Here is a 17,171-nt window from a genome sequence, read left to right as displayed (position 1 = left end):
TATCCTGAGAAGTTCTCCTCTCCCCAGATGTAATGGGGTGTGGCTTGAATCTCCTGAACATTGTCTGAGAGCTGCCTTTGTTCAGGGACAGCTCATTAACCCCAATGCTCCTCAGGTGTTGGGAGGGGGGGGGGGGGGGCTCAGGTCCCTGATTAACCCCCTCATTCACAAAATGAGCCAAACACTGAAAAGTCACTCAAGTAGACAAGAAATAAACCAAAACACACGATAGGAAAACATTTAAGTTTAATACAGTCAAAATTCAAAAGGCCCTCGCACATCTCTTTTTTGAAAGTGCATGGTAACAGTTGAATAAAATTTTGAAAAAAAGAAACCTGCACACTGCTCTTGAAAGTATCACCGCTCTTTAATAAGCCGTGAGGCTGATACGTAAAGCTTATTAAAGAGCAGTGATACTATCAAGAGCAGTGTGCGGGTATTTTTTTTTTCCTGATTGCTTAGGCACCATCTTTGAAAATATAGGCTATTTTTACAAAACTCTACACACTAACCACAAAACCTTACACCAAACCAGCAAAACATTATACATGTCTTGCAAAAGCCTCCTCCATTGCCTGTAGAAAGGGTATGGGTTGGTGGAGCTGGCGATCATACAGCTTCCAACGCCATGCAGAGAAGAATTCTTCAATGGGATTCGAGAACAGAGAGTATGGGGGGGAGATTGAGTGCGATAAAAAGTGGGTGACCTATGAACCAATTGCGGACCACAGCAGCCCGGTGGAAATTAACATTGTCCCAGATGATAACGTACCTGGGCTGCTCTGGCCCCTGGTCATTAGGGATTAATCTGTTGTGGAGGGTGTCCAGAAAGGGTGTGTTGTATGGGCCTAGGATTGCATGATGGTGAAGGACACCGTTTTGACTAATAGCCGCACACATTGTTATGTTGCCACCACGTTGTCCCGGGACGTTGACACGGTGTTCGATTATATTTCTGCCACGGCCCCTTTTTTTGCAAGGTTGAAATCTGCCTCGTCCACATATATTAGCTCATGATGCACTGCGTCTGCTTCTAGCTCCATGACTCTCTGAAAGAGACAAGACAAGACAATGTAGCACAGTAGGAAAAGACAGGGATCAGTCAATATGATGTAGCACCAGACACTTCCAGATCCAGTACCAATGATAGGATAGTATAGCTTACCTGCACATATTCATATCTCAGTTGTTTTACACGGTCTGAGTTTCTTTTGCTTTTTCATCCTAATTCTATTGCGTTTCAGTAGACGAGACAGTGCCGAGAGACTGTTGACGTTTTGGAATATGGTGTTATCTGCCATTATGTGGTCCTGCAGTTCTCTGGGTCTGATGCAGTTATTTGCAATGACCATATTTACAATGTGGGTCTCCTGCTCTGGGGTGAACAGTCGACCTCTTCCACCAGATACTGGTTTTCTTGCAGTTCTGTGAAAACATTTGAATGGTTTTAGTGATAGATCCTTCTCATTGTGAACGTACAGTACATATTACTGTATCAGTAAGACTACAGCATTTACAGTTACTTACCGGTTCTCATTTCAAAATATCCGGATGACACCTGCAACAGTATAGCGGCTCAGATTTGGTTGAACCCGTTGCCCAGCCTCCCTCATGCTCATCCCATGGTTGACAACATGGTCAACCAGAGTCGCTCTGATTTAATCAGTTATTGTGTTCCTGACTCCCCTTCCTCTTCCCCTTCCCCATCCTCTCCTTCACCCCCGTCCTACTTCACCTCTTCCTTCTTCATCTCTTCCTCATCCTCCTCTAGTTCTCAACTCTCTTACTCTCTGTCCAATATTGGCCTCCATTGTTGTCCAAACCAAATGTTTGCCTGTGGCCTATTTATAGTGCTCAAGCTCTGATTTGTAAGTGAACTCATTATCTAAAAGTGTTTTCATGTGTCAATGTGGAAAGGCAAGTGGCGAAATAGCGTACCAACGTAGAGGCCAATGTTTACCGTTTTGCTAGAAGTGTGTTATTAAATTGCAAACTGACTGTAAAGCAGTGAGTTGTGTTTGCAGTTTTGCAAAAAGTGAGTTTTAAAAATGACAACCTGAGTGTAAAGCAGAGACTGTGCATTCAGTTTGGCACACTTGGTAAACGCATTGGCGACAAGTGTTAATGGTATCAGAGATAGTGCTTCAAGAATCACCGTTAGTGTTTCAGCATTCAGATTAAAACTGTAATACATTCAAAATAAAGCATGCGAGGGGCGAAAGAAAAAGGACTAAAAAGAGCCATGGGCACACGTGACACGTGTGTTGCCATAGCCATGCTGTAGAGGGCGCTGTAGACTCATGTGGTGAGCTGCACTGGAGGGACAGGTACTCTGCTGTAGGTTGGAGACTGGGAGATTACATCACATCATAATACTATTTTGGATGATATCATGCTATCAAATTACCCGTTTATAAAGAGGGAGTGAGAGGGCAGTCCACAAGAGGAGCGAGAGAGAAACAGAAATAATCAGAGACAGAAAACGCCAGCCTGCCTCAGCCAGCGCATCTAAACAAGGCCAAACCTCGGCTCCTCATTCCACATAACAACCACTCGGTAGCCCTCACTGAGTCACTAACCCTCTCTAACACTGCCTCTCTATACACAGAAAAACACACAGGCAAACTGTCTCTGCAACACTTAAATGACAATATATTTCCATCATGCCGCCTCACCTCTTTCCAATCTCTGTTCCCCTCCTGGTTTCCAGACGTGTGTGTGTGCGTGTGCATTAAACTACATTAAACTGCTTCGTCAACTCAACTACTTCACAACTTCAGAGCATAATATATTAATGATAAAACATTATATACAATCATTCATACGTGACAATAAGCTGGGATACACTAACACACTCCGTGTTGCACACACACGTATGCATGCACGCACATTCACATGCACGAACACACACACACACACACACACACACACACAGCTGTTGTGGTCGTCTTTAGCCATCTAGCGATTAGCCAGCGCTAACGGCTAATTGGCACTGCCGCTAGCAGGCTGATGTAGCCTAAAGGCCGGCAGATGGCCATATTGATTCGTTTCATCTTACCGTTAAAAGGGAATGTTTGCAGCTGGCTGTACACACCCGTATCCCCCGTGGACCGGTTCATACATAAAACATTGTCCATTCAGGCTGCAAAGGCATCGATTTCCTCCTTAACAGTAGTTCATGGTGAGAAGGTATGGAAATAAAGAGGGAAAATGTGCATACTTTCTTTACAAAACATTTCCCATCACCATGCTGGAGTGGCTAATGAGACTTCGTGATGTTGCGCCCCACGTTGCTCCCCACATGCTGCCACTTGATTGGCTGAGCGTGATACGCAACATCCGGGACTAGCGTTCCGTTTGTTTCTGCCTTCTCACCATTAAATCGAGTTAAGGAGGAAATTGGTGACTTAGCAGCCTGAATGTACAAAGTTTATAGCCAGCTGCGTGCATTCCCGTTGGACGGTAATGTTAAAAGACTCAATATCGTCATCTGCCGGCCGTTGGGCTATAGGCTGATGGTGCTCTGGGACCAGTGGAGGCTGCTGAGGGGAGGACAGCTCCTAATAATGTCTGGAACGGCAGAAATGGAATAAAGTCAAGCTATGTGTTTGATGTATTTGATACCATTCCACTCATTCCGCTCCAGCCGTTACCACGAGCCTTTCTCCCCAACCGCCTGTGCCTGGGACTGGGACTGATGCTAATGATGTAATGATACTAACTACTCTTTCTCTCTCTCTCCCTCTCCCACCCTCTCTCTTTCTGTTTCTCTCTTTCTTTTCCCTGCTTTCTCTCTTCTCTCTCGTTCTCTCTATAACTACATAACGAGGGAGAGTAGGGGTCACAAGGTGTTGGTCCTCGAAAGAGGTTAAAGTAATTTGTTTGTGTTAATGTTTCTGTGGTTGTCCAAGACTTGGTTTTCCGAGAAAACTAAGCACCTTCTAAGGGTTGCTGATTGAGTTTAATTTGTGTCTGTCTGTGGATAATGCTAATGAACAGATACAATGTGCCCACATGATGATCCTGTTAATTAACAGTGTCTGCTGTAATTATGCTTCATTAGAATAACAGCAGTTATTCAGATGAAGGACTGTCGCAGGGGCCACTCATAGGATGCTTCCCAAATGCAGGGACCAGGGCTCTGGTCAAAAGTAGTGCACTATATAGGGAGTAGGATGCCATTTGGGACGCAGCCATACCCTCACCATTTGTTTGCCTGTAAGAGAGACTGAGGTTGTCACACTCAACAATCAGGTCTGTGTTTCCCTCCTCTGGTTCAGTCATCACACTCATCACCACAATTAAAGGTCTGTGATTAAAATGTTTTCCTGGAATTGAATGGAATCTAAAACATGCCTCCCACCCCCCTGTGCATCTGAGTACATTTGTACCAGAAAGGAGGGTAATTTGTGTGTGTGTGTGTGTGTGTGTGTGTGCGTAATTATAGCTTGTGGGATGCTAGCACCACACAGTTCAGAGTAGAGGGCATTGATATTGCATTTTGGGAACAGTGAATAAAAATGAGCAAACAACACAGAGTGGAGGTGAGGTGGGCTTTTAACTTCACAGAGCGGAGGTGAGGTGGGCTTTTAACTTCACAGAGCGGAGGTGAGGTGGGCTCGTAACTTCACAGAGCGGAGGTGAGGTGGGCTCTTAACCTCACAGAGCGGAGGTGAGAAGGGCTCTTAACTTCACAGAGCGGAGGTGAGGTGGGCTCTTAACTTCACAGAGCGGAGGTGAGGTGGGCTCTTAACTTCACAGAGCGGAGGTGAGGTGGGCTCTTAACTTCACAGAGTGGAGGTGAGGTGGGCTCTTAACTTCACAGAGCGGAGGTGAGGTGGGCTCTTAACTTCACTTAGCGTAGGTGAGGCGGGCTCTTAACTTCATAGAGCGGAGGTGAGGTGGGCTTTTAACTCACAGAGCGGAGGTGAGGTGGGCTTTTAACTTTACAGAGAGGAGGTGAGGTGGGCTCTTAACTTCACAGAGCGGAGGTGAGGTGGGCTCTTAACTTCACAGAGCGGAGGTGAGGTGGGCTCTTAACTTCACAGAGCGGAGGTGAGGTGGGCTCTTAACTTCACAGAGCGGAGGTGAGGTGGGCTTTTAACATCACAGAGCGGAGGTGAGGTGGGCTCTTAACTTCACAGAGCGGAGGTGAGGTTGGCTCTTAACTTCACAGAGCGGAGGTGAGGTGGGCTCTTAACTTCACAGAGCGGAGGTGAGGTGGGCTCTTAACTTCATAGAGCGGAGGTGAGGTGGGCTTTTAACTCACAGAGCGGAGGTGAGGTGGGCTTTTAACTTTACAGAGAGGAGGTGAGGTGGGCTCTTAACTTCACAGAGCGGAGGTGAGGTGGGCTCTTAACTTCACAGAGCGGAGGTGAGGTGGGCTCTTAACTTCACAGAGCGGAGGTGAGGTGGGCTCTTAACTTCACAGAGCGGAGGTGAGGTGGGCTTTTAACATCACAGAGCGGAGGTGAGGTGGGCTCTTAACTTCACAGAGCGGAGGTGAGGTTGGCTCTTAACTTCACAGAGCGGAGGTGAGGTGGGCTCTTAACTTCACAGAGCGGAGGTGAGGTGGGCTCTTAACTTCACAGAGCGGAGGTGAGGTGGGCTTTTAACATCACAGAGCGGAGGTGAGGTGGGCTCTTAACTTCACAGAGCGGAGGTGAGGTGGGCTCTTAACTTCACAGAGCAGAGGTGAGGTGGGCTCTTAACTTCACAGAGCGAGACAGAGAGAGAGGTGGAGGAGGAAGTCTTGAGCTGGGAGACGGTGCAGGGCAGATCAATATGTTTAATGTGGATGGATCCAGTTTAATGAGGATAATTCTGTACAGATCTGTGTGAAGAAGCTGGAGCAGATACACCACTGGCCAAGCAGGGAGAGAAGCTAAGGCCCTGACACTTACGCATTCTCATGTACACACGCGCACTCATTCACCCACTACCGGCAAAGCAGAGAGAGGGGCCAAGAGGACAAATCAATGGGAACAAAGGAAAAGTGTGGAGGAGATAAACGGCGGTCAAGTTGGAAACAACGTTTGCTGTTTGTTTTCTGTTTCATGTATTTTTTTATATATTTATGAATACATAAATATAGAGACTTCCTCTGTCCAGTGTCTGTGTTCTTTTGCCCATCTTAATCTTTTATTTTTATTGGCCAGTCTGAGATATGGCTCTTTATTTGCAACTCTACCTAGAAGGCCAGCCTCCCGGAGTCGCCTCTTCACTGTTGACGTTGAGACTGGTGTTTTTCGGGTACTATTTAACGAAGCTGCTAGTTTAGGACTTGTGAGGAGTCTGTTTTTCAAACTAGACACTCTAATGTACTTGTCCTCTTGCTCAGTTGTGCACCGGGGCCTCCCAATCCTCTTTCTATTCTGGTTAGAGCCAGTTTGCGCTGTTCTGTGAAGGGAGTAGGACACCGCGTTGTACGAGATCTTTAGTTTCTTGGCAATTTCTCACATGGAATAGCCTTCATTTCTTAGAACAAGAATAGACTAATGAATTTCAGAAGAAAGTCTTTCAGAAGAAAGTTTCTGGCCATTTTGAGCCTGTAATCGAACCCACAAATGCTGATGCTCCAGATACTCAACTAGTCTAAAGAAGACCAGTTTTATTGCTTCTCTAATCAGGACAACCGTTTTCAGCTGTGCTAACATAATTACAAAAGGGTTTTCTAATGATCAATTAGCCTTTTAAAATTATAAACTTGGATTAGCAAACACAATGTGCCATTGGAACACAGGAGTGATGGTTGCTGATAATGGACCTTTGTGCGCCTATGTAGATATTCCTTTAAAAATCAGTCATTTCCAGCTACAATAGTCATTACAACATGAACAATGTCTACACTGTATTTCTGATCAATTTGATGTTATTTTAAATTGACATTTTTTAAAATCTTCTTATAAAAATAAAGACATTTCTAAGTGACTTTTGAACGGTAGTGTATATTTTTTTAAAATTAAGAATAAAACCAGAGAAGAACCACGATGAGAACACGAGAATGCAGGTCAGTACCAGTACCTTATTTAATGTGCAGAGGCACTAACAATTGACTAGTGGTAGGATACACATGTAAACAGGGCTGAAAAGAGACTAGTAGCTGGAATATATAAATACTGATGGTAATATACTAATGGTAAAATCTACATGTAAACAGAAGTAATAGTGACCAGTAGCAGGATAAATAGATAAATACTAATGGTTATGGCAATCAATTTTCATTTTAGCAGCATTGTAGGTTGTGTCTGAGTGGGTAGAGACCTGTGCATGGGCATAGATTCACTGTGGATAGTCTGTGGGAGAGGGAGTGGTTGTTTGCCATTTAACAGTCTTATGGCCAGGGGATAGAAGCTGTTTGGGAGTCTGTTTGTCTGAGCCTTGATATACCGGTACCGCCTGTCGAATGGGAGCATGGAGAATAGTTCATGTCTCGGTTTCTGGGGTCTTTTCTGGGGTGTGAGAGGACCACGTTAAGTCTTCAGTGATGTGGACACCGAGGAACTTGAAGCTCTTGACCCTCTCCACTGTGGCCCCGTCGATGTGGAAAGGGGTGTGCACCCCCGAAAATTACCGTGAAGATGCCTGCCAGCTGGTCTGCATGCTCTGAGAATTCACCCTGGAATATCGTCTGGTCCTGTGGCCTTGTGAGTGTTGACCTTATGTTGGCCCCTGTCACTTTCGTCGTAATGTGGAAGAGTGGAGGACCAAGGCGCAGCGTGAAGTGAATGCTTTCTTCTATTTATTAAAGAAGAAACGAAGAACACTTGACAAACTTACAAAACAACAAACGAACGTGACGCTATATATAAACAGTGCAGACACACGCAACTAACATATAGACAATAACCCACAACCCACAATACAAAACAGGCTACCTAAATATGGTTCCCAATCAGAGACAACGCAAAACACCTGTCTCTGATTGAGAACCATATCAGGCCAAACACATAGAAATAGACAAACCAGACATACAACATAGAATGCCCACTCAGATCACACCCTGACCAAACAAACATAAAACATACTAAGCAAACTATGGTCAGGGCGTGACAGCCCCGGAGAGCGAGATTACTCAGTCCTCTGAGACCACGAGGACCCTCATGCACGGCTCTGTGTTGTTTTTGTCGAAGTGTTCATAAAATGCATTGAGTTCGTCTAGTAGAGAGCCATTGTTGGATAGATCACGTCTACCTTTGTAATCCACAATGGACTGTAGCACCTGCCACGTGTCAAGCGTCGGAGCCGGTGTAATAGGATTCCACCATGTTCCTATATTGTTCTTTTTTGATGGATCTGCGGAGGTCATAGCGGGAGTTCTGGTATGTGTTCGTGTCCACAGCTGTCGCCTCAGAGTTGGCTGCAATGGCCCTATGTGTGTCTGTCCTTTAGCTTAGCACGTACCTCAGTGTTAATCCAGGGCTTTTGATAGGGGAAGCAGTGAACCTTCACTGTGGGGACAAAGTCAGCAATGCTTTTCCTGATGAAACCCGAGGTGGTTAGCTCATCAACGCTATCGGTGGAGTCCCCAAAACATATTCCAGTCAGAGCTAGCAAACAGTCCTGTAACTTAGCCTCTGTTTCGGGGAACCATTTTTCTATGGAGTATGTCACAGGTACTTCATGTTTAAGCTTCTGTTCATTAACAGGAAGCAGGAGTATAGAGACATGATCTGATTTGCAAAGCTTGTTGTTGTTGTGGAATATATAGAGTGTGCCCTGAGGTGGAATATATACAGCATTCACGATAACAGATGAAAACTCTCTCGGGAGGTAGAAGGGTCGGCATTTGACCATCAGGTATTCCAAGACAGGTGAACAATAGGTAGAGACTTCCACTGCACTTCAGTCTGAACACCATCTGTTGTTGATAAAGAGACATACCCATACCCCTCTGGATTTCCTTGAATCCGGTGTCCTATCCGCTCAGTGAATGGAGCATGCATCCAATTGGATAGACAGGCTATCTTGTCTGAAAGCCATGTTTCAGAATAACAGAGACATGTTGTTAAATAACATGTTGCTGTTACGAGAGTCCTGTTGGTAGCAAATCTGCGATGGGAGGTCATCCATCTTATTATGAAGTGACTGTACATTGGCCAATAGAATGGAGGGAGGTGGTTGCCGGTATTCCCTTCGCCTTAGTATCAACAGAACACCCAATCTTTTGCATCTTATTCACCAGCGATTCCTCTTGGCTAGCCCAAAGATTGATTAGATCAGGGGTACATAAAGAGCACAGTGCGGATGGGTCGAAGTTGCAGCTGAAATGTAGGTTAGTAACTGCCAATCTGATGTTTTAAAGTTTTTGTCGTTCATAAGAAAGGATAGCAAATACATGTAGTGCAAAAAGAGTAGAGATAAACGCCAAAATAATCCCAATTTAGCAAAGTTGGGTCGGAGCTCTCAAGACGGCAGCCATACAGTACGGCGCCATCTTATATTATGATATTGATGAGGTTACACAGTAGCTGTGGTATTGCTTGGCTGTGGTATTGTGTATAACTGCGGCTTTTAATGGATTACTTCTTTCAGCCATACGCACATTTGCTTGCACAAATGCACACACACACACACACGCGCGCGCGCGCACACACGCACACACACACACACACACACACACACACACACACACACACACACACACACACACACACACACACACACACACACACACACACACACACACGGTTCTGCTCCTGTGCTGCTTTGTAGGAGGGCCGTGGGTGGCTCAAGAGGGAGCCAAAAAGAAATCTATCCAGCACGTAAGTCTTCAGGATATGCAGGCTTTAGTTCCAGCCCAGCACTAACACACCTGCTTTAGCTAATCAAGATTGATTGATAACCAATCAACTACTCTTCCAGACTACAGGAAGAGTAGCTGCTGCCATGGGGATTCATAATAAATACAATGCGTAATAAGGTGACTGTGCTGGGCTGATATTAAAGCACAACCTGTAGCTCTCCGGGATTGAAGAACAACCCAAAACACAATGTCAAAGAATACTAACATGTTCTGTTTGCATTTAATGTCTATGGAGATATATTTCACCTATCAGAATATAGACGTAGTCATGAGCGTAGTATGATTGATCATACAGTCCTGTCTGACACCTTGGATAAGTTGAGGTGATGATGTGAATAAAATAATGGGTACTAACACACACACACACACACACACACACACACACACACACACACACACACACACACACACACACACACACACACACACACACACACACACACACACACACACACACACACACACACACACACACACACACACACACACACACACACACACGCCCAAACACAGGCACACAGAAACACAAGCACACACACACACACACACACGCCCAAACACACACAAAGACAGGCACACAGAAACACAAGCACACACACAACCTCAGGCACTGAAGAAATTCGGCATGGCCCTCAAGACCCTCACAAACTTCTACAGATGCACCATTGAGAGCATTCTGTCGGGCTGCATCAAGCGCTGGCATGGTAACTGCACCGCCCTCAACTGAATGGCTCTCCAGAGGCTAAACGCTGCCTGCCCTTCCAGGACATTTACAGCACTCTGTGTCAAAGATCATCAAGGACCTCAGCCATCCGAGTCACGGTCTGTTCACTCTGCTACCATCTAGCAGACAGAGACAGTAAAGGTGCATCAAAGGAAGGAAAGGCTGAAAAACAGTTTCTATTTCCAGACCATCAGACTGTTGAACAGCGATCGCGCAATCTACTGTAGTAAGAGACAAAGATACACTCACACATACTGTAAGCTCACACACACACCTCATACACATGCAGACGCTTGTAATCACATATACACTCACACACACGCATATGTCCATACTCACAAACACACGCACATAGACAAACTCGCACACAGCGAACTCTGCTATCCCATGTACAGTAAATAGAGACATTAAACACTGGAACGTTTCTTTTATACTGCTTTACACGCCGTGTATTCATACTTTATTCTTCACATAACTCATTCTAATATGCAGCGCATTCGGAAAGTAGTCAGACCCCTTGACTTTTTACACATTTTGTTACGTTACAGCCTTATTCTAAAATTGATTAAATGTTAAATCAATCAGCACACAATACCACATAATGACAAAGCAAAAACCGGTTTAGACATTTTTACACATTTATTTATTTAATATGAAACTGAAATGTCAAATTTACATAAGTATTCAGACCCTTCACTCAGTACTTTGTTGAAGCACCTTTGGCCGCGATATCAGCTTTGAGTCTTCTAGGGTATGACGCTACGAGCTTGGCACACTCGTACTGCTTTTCTACTGCTGCTCTTTAATTATTTGTTATTTTATTTTAATTGAATTGTTTACTTCTCTATTTTTTACTTAACACTTATTTTTATTAAAACGGCATTGTTGGTTAAAGGCTTGTAAGCATTTCACTGTAATGTCGACACCTGTGACAAATAACATTTGATTTGATTTGATGTGGGGAGTTTCTCCTATTATTCTCTGCAGATCCTCTCAAGCTCTGTCAGATTGGATGGGGAGTGTCGCTGCACAGCTATTTTCAGGCCTCTCCAGAGATGTTTGATCGGGTTCAAGTCTGGGCTCTGGCTGGGCTACTCAAAGACATTCAGAGACTTGTCCCGAAGCCACCCCTGCGTTGTCTTGGCTGTGTGCTTAGGGTCTTTGTTCTGTTGGAAGGTGAACATTCACCCCAGTCTAAGGTCCTGAGTACTCTGGAGAAGGTTTTCATCAAGGATCTCTCTGTACTTTGTGCCATTAATCTTTTTCTCGATCCTGAATAGTTTCCCAGTCCCTGCTGCTGAAAAACATCCCCACAGCATGATGATGCTGCCACCACCATGCTTCACCATAGAGATGGTGCCAGGTTTCCTCTAGGCATGACACTTGGCATTCAGGCCAAAGAGTTCAATCTTGCTTTCATCAGGTCAGAGAATCTTGTTTCTCATGGTCTGAGTCCTTTTGGTGCCTTTTGGCAAACTCCAAGCGGCTGTCATGTGCCTTTTACAGAGGGGTGGCTTCCGTCTGGCCACTCTACCATAAAGGCCTGATTGGTGGAGTGCTGCAGAAATTGGTGTCCTTCTGCAAGGTTCTCCCATCTCCACAGGGAAACTCTGGACCTCATTCAGAGTGACCATCAGGTTCTTGGTCAGCTCCCTGACTAAAGTCCTTCTCCCCCGATTGCTCATTTTGGCCGGGCGGCCAGCTCTAGGAAGAGTCTTGGTGGTTCCTAACTTCTTCCATTTAAGAATGATGGAGGCCACTGTGTTCTTGGGGACCTTCAATGCTGCAGAAATGTTTTGGTACTCTTCCCCAGACCACAATCCTGTCTCGGAGCTCTAAGGACATTTCCTCCGACCTCATGGCTTGGTTTTGGCTCTGACATGCACTGTCAACTGTGGGACCTTATATAGACAGGTGTGTGCCTTTCCAAATCATGTCCAATCAATTGAATTTACCAAAGGTGGACTCCAATCTAGTTGTAGAAACTGCCCAAGGATGATCAATGGAAACAGGATGCACCTGAGCTCAATTTCGAGTCTCATAGCAAAGGGTCTGAATACTTACATAAATAAGGTATTTATATATATACGTATATATATTATTATTTGTATTTCTTTACATTTGCAAGAATTTCTAAAAACCTGTTTTCGCTTTGTCATTATGGGGTATTGTGTGTAGATTGATGAGGGGAAAAAAGTAATTGTGTCAATTTTAGTATGAGGCTGTAATGTAACAAAATGTAGAAAAAATTAAGGGGTCTGAATACTTTCCGAATGCACTGTATCTACTACTTTATATTGCATTTTGTTACACTATTTATACACTGGATTCTTGACATAGCTCACTACAATTTATCTCATATCTTTCGAAGTATATATTTTTGGTGTGTATGCTAATAGATTGTATTTAGATTACTGAAACCGTGTTAGTTGGATTCATTCTGACATTTGTGATTTCTTGTATTTTATTATAATTTGTGTTCTTGTTTGACAGTTTGCTATACTGTTAGGCGCTGGTAACACAAGCATTTCACTGCACCTGCTATAAATCTGCTAAACTGTATACGTGACCCTTAAACTTTGATATGATTTGACACACACACGCACGCACGCACGCACGCACGCACGCACGCACGCACGCACGCACGCACGCACGCACGCACGCACGCACGCACGCACGCACACACGCACACACACACACACACACACACACACACACACACACACACACACACACACACACACACACACACACACACACACACACACACACACACAGATTATCACCTCCCTCCCCTGTTTCTCATCTCTCTCTAATCTTGTTCATCTCCTCCAAACAAGATTGATGTCCTGGGAACCACAAATCGATATTCCTGTTCCCCTGGGGAAGAAAATGTATCTGGGATGGGGAGCTGGTGGAAAGGCAGTTAGGTAGAATACTTCCCCCTAGGACATCACACACACACACACACACACACACACACACACACACACACACACACACACACACACACACACACACACACACACACACACACACACACACACACACACACACACACACACACACACATCTAGTATATCACCCTCAGTCCCATTACCTGCTAATTAAGATGTGAATGATGTCCTCTGAGTGTGTGTGTGTGTGTGTGTGTGTGTGTGTGTCTTTGGTTTTGCTATCCTTGTGGGGATCCAAGGGTCTCACAAGGATTGTAAAACAAGGACAATTCTGCGAAGTGGTCCCCATAGGGAAAAAGGCTATTTTACGCTTAGTTACGTTAAGGGTTAGGGGTACAATTACGGTTAAGGTTTGGGGTTAACGTTAGGGTTAAGCTTATAGCTCTGGTTAGGTTAAGGGTTATGCGTTAGGGAAAATAGAATTTTGAATGTGAATCAATTGTTTGGTGCCCAAAAGGATAGTAAAACGAACATGAGCATCCGTGCGCTTGAAAGCTGCTGAAAACGTCTTATCAAGATGATTACACAGTCAATGTCGCAATGACAATAAAATATAAAAAATAAAAGCACATTACAGTCATATTTTAAACGTAGTGCCTCTAATTATCAAATCTTCATCCCCAAAGTTCCCTCAAATATTTGCACTGGGCAAATTTTAGGTCTGCAGAGCGCAAACATGAATGTTATGAAAATTCGGCTCAAATTTCGGGGTGCGTTTACTGTGAACAAGGAGGCAGTACATGCTTTAAGTTAAAGTTTTAACAGTAGGCTACTGCTCTATCCTTCAGCCTACAGTAGTAGAACATGTGTGGTGTTCAATGTAGGCCTACATTCCATGAGACTTTTGGAAAAAACATGCAGGGCTTTAATATTGCAGATGTAATCGTCTCTATCATTTTCAATCCCCCAAATATGTTTTGGGGTACATATAAAGTACGGCGGTTGGAACCAAAAATCTCAGATTTGGACTAATCAGACCAAAGGACAGATTTCCACTGTTCTAATGTCCATTGCTCGTGTTTCTTGGCCCAAGAAAGTCTCTTCCTCTTATTGGTGTCCTTCAGTAGTCATTTCTTTGCAGCAATTCGACCATGAAGGCCTGATTTTACACAGTCTCCATTGAACAGTTGATGTTGAGATGTGTCTGTTACTTGAACTCCGTGAAGCATTTGTTTGGGCTGCAATCTGAGGTGCAGTTAACACTAAGGAACTTATCCAGCAGAGATGACACTGGGTCCTCCCTTCTTGTGACGGTCCTCATGAGAACCAGTTTCATCATAGTGCTTGATGTTTTTTGAGACTGCACTTGAAGAAACTTTCAAAGTTCTTGACATTTTTCGCATTGACTGACCTTCATGTCTTAAAGTAATGATGGACTGTCATTTCTCTTTGCTTATTTGAGCTGTTCTTGCCATAATATGGACTTGGTCTTTTTACCAAATAGGGCTATCTTCTGTATACCACCCCTACCATGTCACAACACAACTGATTGGCTGAAATGCATTAATAAGGAAAGAAATTCCACAAATTAACTTTTAAGAATGCACACCTGTTAATTGGAATGCATTCCAGGTGACTACTTCATGAAGCTGGTTGAGAGAATGCCAAGAGTGTGCAAAGCTGCTATCAAGGCAAAGGGTGGCTATTTTGAAGAATCTCAAATATATTTTGTTTTGTTTAACACTTTTTTGGTTACTACATGATTCCATATGTGTTATTTCATAGTGCTGATGTCTACACTATTGTTCTACAATGTAGAAAATAGTCAAAATGAAGAAAAACCCTGGCATGAGTAGGTGTGTCCAAACTTTTGACTGGTACTGTATATATCTAACTGATGGGATGTATACACAATATGGACAGTATGTGGATGGACTATGTAGTATATCTGAAGAATAGTATATGTACAGCAATAGTTAAATAGGATACATACAGTACCAGTCAAAAGTATGGACATGCTGGCGAACCGGGGACACCATTTGTACGGCTGGTGCCATGTACGCCGGCCCAAGGAGACGCACTGGAGACCAGATGCGTTGGGCCGGCTTCATGACACCCGGCTCGATGCCCAACCTAGCCCTACCAGTGCGGCGAGGTGGAATAGCCCGCACTGGGCTAAGCACACCTACTCATTCCAGGTGTTTTCTTTATTTTTAATAATTTATTCATGTAACGATAGTCATTTTCTTCCTCCTCCTCGGACGAGGAGAGGCGAGAAGGATCGGACCAATACGCAGAGTGGTTAGTTTCCATAGTGATTTAATATACAACAAAACAAAATCCCAACATAAAAACCACACATCGACAACCCACCCAACTCACGCCCTGACCATACTAAATAAATACAAAAACAAGGGAAAACAGGTCAGGAACGTGACAGAACCCCCCCCTTAAGGTGCGAACTCCGGGCGCACCACCACCTAAAACTCTGGGTGGGCGTCTGTCCGCGGTGGCGGCTCTGGCGCGGGACGTGGACCCTACTTAAACAATGTTTTTTCCCGCCTCCTTAATCGCCCCCGTGGCCTCCTAACCACAACCACCCTCCATATCAACCCCACTGAACCAAGGGGTAGCACCGGACTGAGGGGCAGATCCTGGCTGGTGGGCGGTTCTAGCAGATCCTGGCTGGCGGGCGGCTCTGGCAGATCCTGGCTGGCGGGCGGCTCTGGCAGATCCTGGCTGGCAGGCGGCTCTGGCAGATCCTGGCTGGCGGGTGGCTCTGGCAGATCCTGGCTGGCGGGCGGCTCTGACGGCTCGGGACAGACAGGCAGCTCTAACGGCTCGGGACAGATGGGCAGCTCTGACGGCTCGGGACAGACGGGCAGCTCTGACGGCACTGGGCAGGCAGGCAGCTCAGACAGCGCTGGGCAGGCAGGCAGCTCAGACAGCGCTGGGCAGGTAGGCAGCTCAGACTCTGGCTGCGCTGGAGAGGAGGAAGGCTCTGACAGCGCTGGACAGGTGGGAGCAACTGGAGAGAGAAGACGGAGAGACAGACTGGTGCGGGGGGCTGCCACCGGAGGACTGGTACGTGGAGGTGGCACCGGATATACCGGACCGTGAAGGAGTACACGCGCTCTTGAGCACCGAGCCTGCCCAACCCTACCAGGTTGAATGGTCCCCGTAGCCCTGCCAGTGCGGCAAGGTGGAATAGCCCGCACTGGGCTATGCTGGCGAACCGGGGACACCATTTGTAAGGCTGGTGCCATGTACGCCGGCCCGAGTAGACACACTGGAGACCAGATGCGTTGGGCCGGCTTCATGACACCCGGCTCGATGCCCAACCTAGCCCTACCAGTGCGGCGAGGTGGAATAGCCCGCACTGGACTAAGCACGCGTACTGGGGACACCGTGCGCTCCACCGCATAACACAGTGTCTGACCAGTACGACGCCCTCTCACTCCACGGTAAGCACGGGGAGTTGGCTCAGGTCTCCTACCCGGCTTTGCCACACTCCGCGTGTGCCACCCCCCCAAGAAATTTTTGGGTCTGACTCTCGGGCTCCCAACCGCGTCGCCGCGCTGCCTCCTCATGCCAGCGCCTCTCTGCCTTCGCTGCCTCCAACTCCGCCTTGGGACGGCGATATTCCCCTGGCTGAGCCCAGGGTCCTTTGCCGTCCAGGATCTCTTCCCAAGTCCACGAGTCCTATGTCTTCTGCCGCTGCTGCTGCTGTCCTTTCCCACTCTTG

General features: G+C 45.8%; 1 long non-coding RNA gene across 2 annotated transcripts; it reads right to left on the bottom strand.

Annotated features, from left to right (window-relative positions):
* Positions 1–262: 262 nt before the first annotated feature.
* On the bottom strand, positions 263–3,393 carry LOC129863221 (uncharacterized). 2 transcript variants are annotated; one of them, XR_008760947.1, is made up of 3 exons: positions 3,059–3,393; positions 1,166–1,425; positions 263–1,049 (listed from the first exon to the last, which is right to left on the bottom strand). It is a non-coding gene; the product is annotated as an uncharacterized LOC129863221 (long non-coding RNA). The 2 variants fall into 2 exon arrangements; XR_008760946.1 differs by lacking the exon at positions 3,059–3,393 and adding an exon at positions 2,676–3,037.
* Between the last annotated feature and the right edge of the window lie 13,778 nt (positions 3,394–17,171).

The sequence above is a fragment of the Salvelinus fontinalis genome, chromosome 10 (genome assembly GCF_029448725.1).
Source record: "Salvelinus fontinalis isolate EN_2023a chromosome 10, ASM2944872v1, whole genome shotgun sequence".
Lineage (NCBI taxonomy): Eukaryota > Metazoa > Chordata > Actinopteri > Salmoniformes > Salmonidae > Salvelinus > Salvelinus fontinalis.
This window is presented reverse-complemented; position numbering and strand designations above follow the sequence as displayed.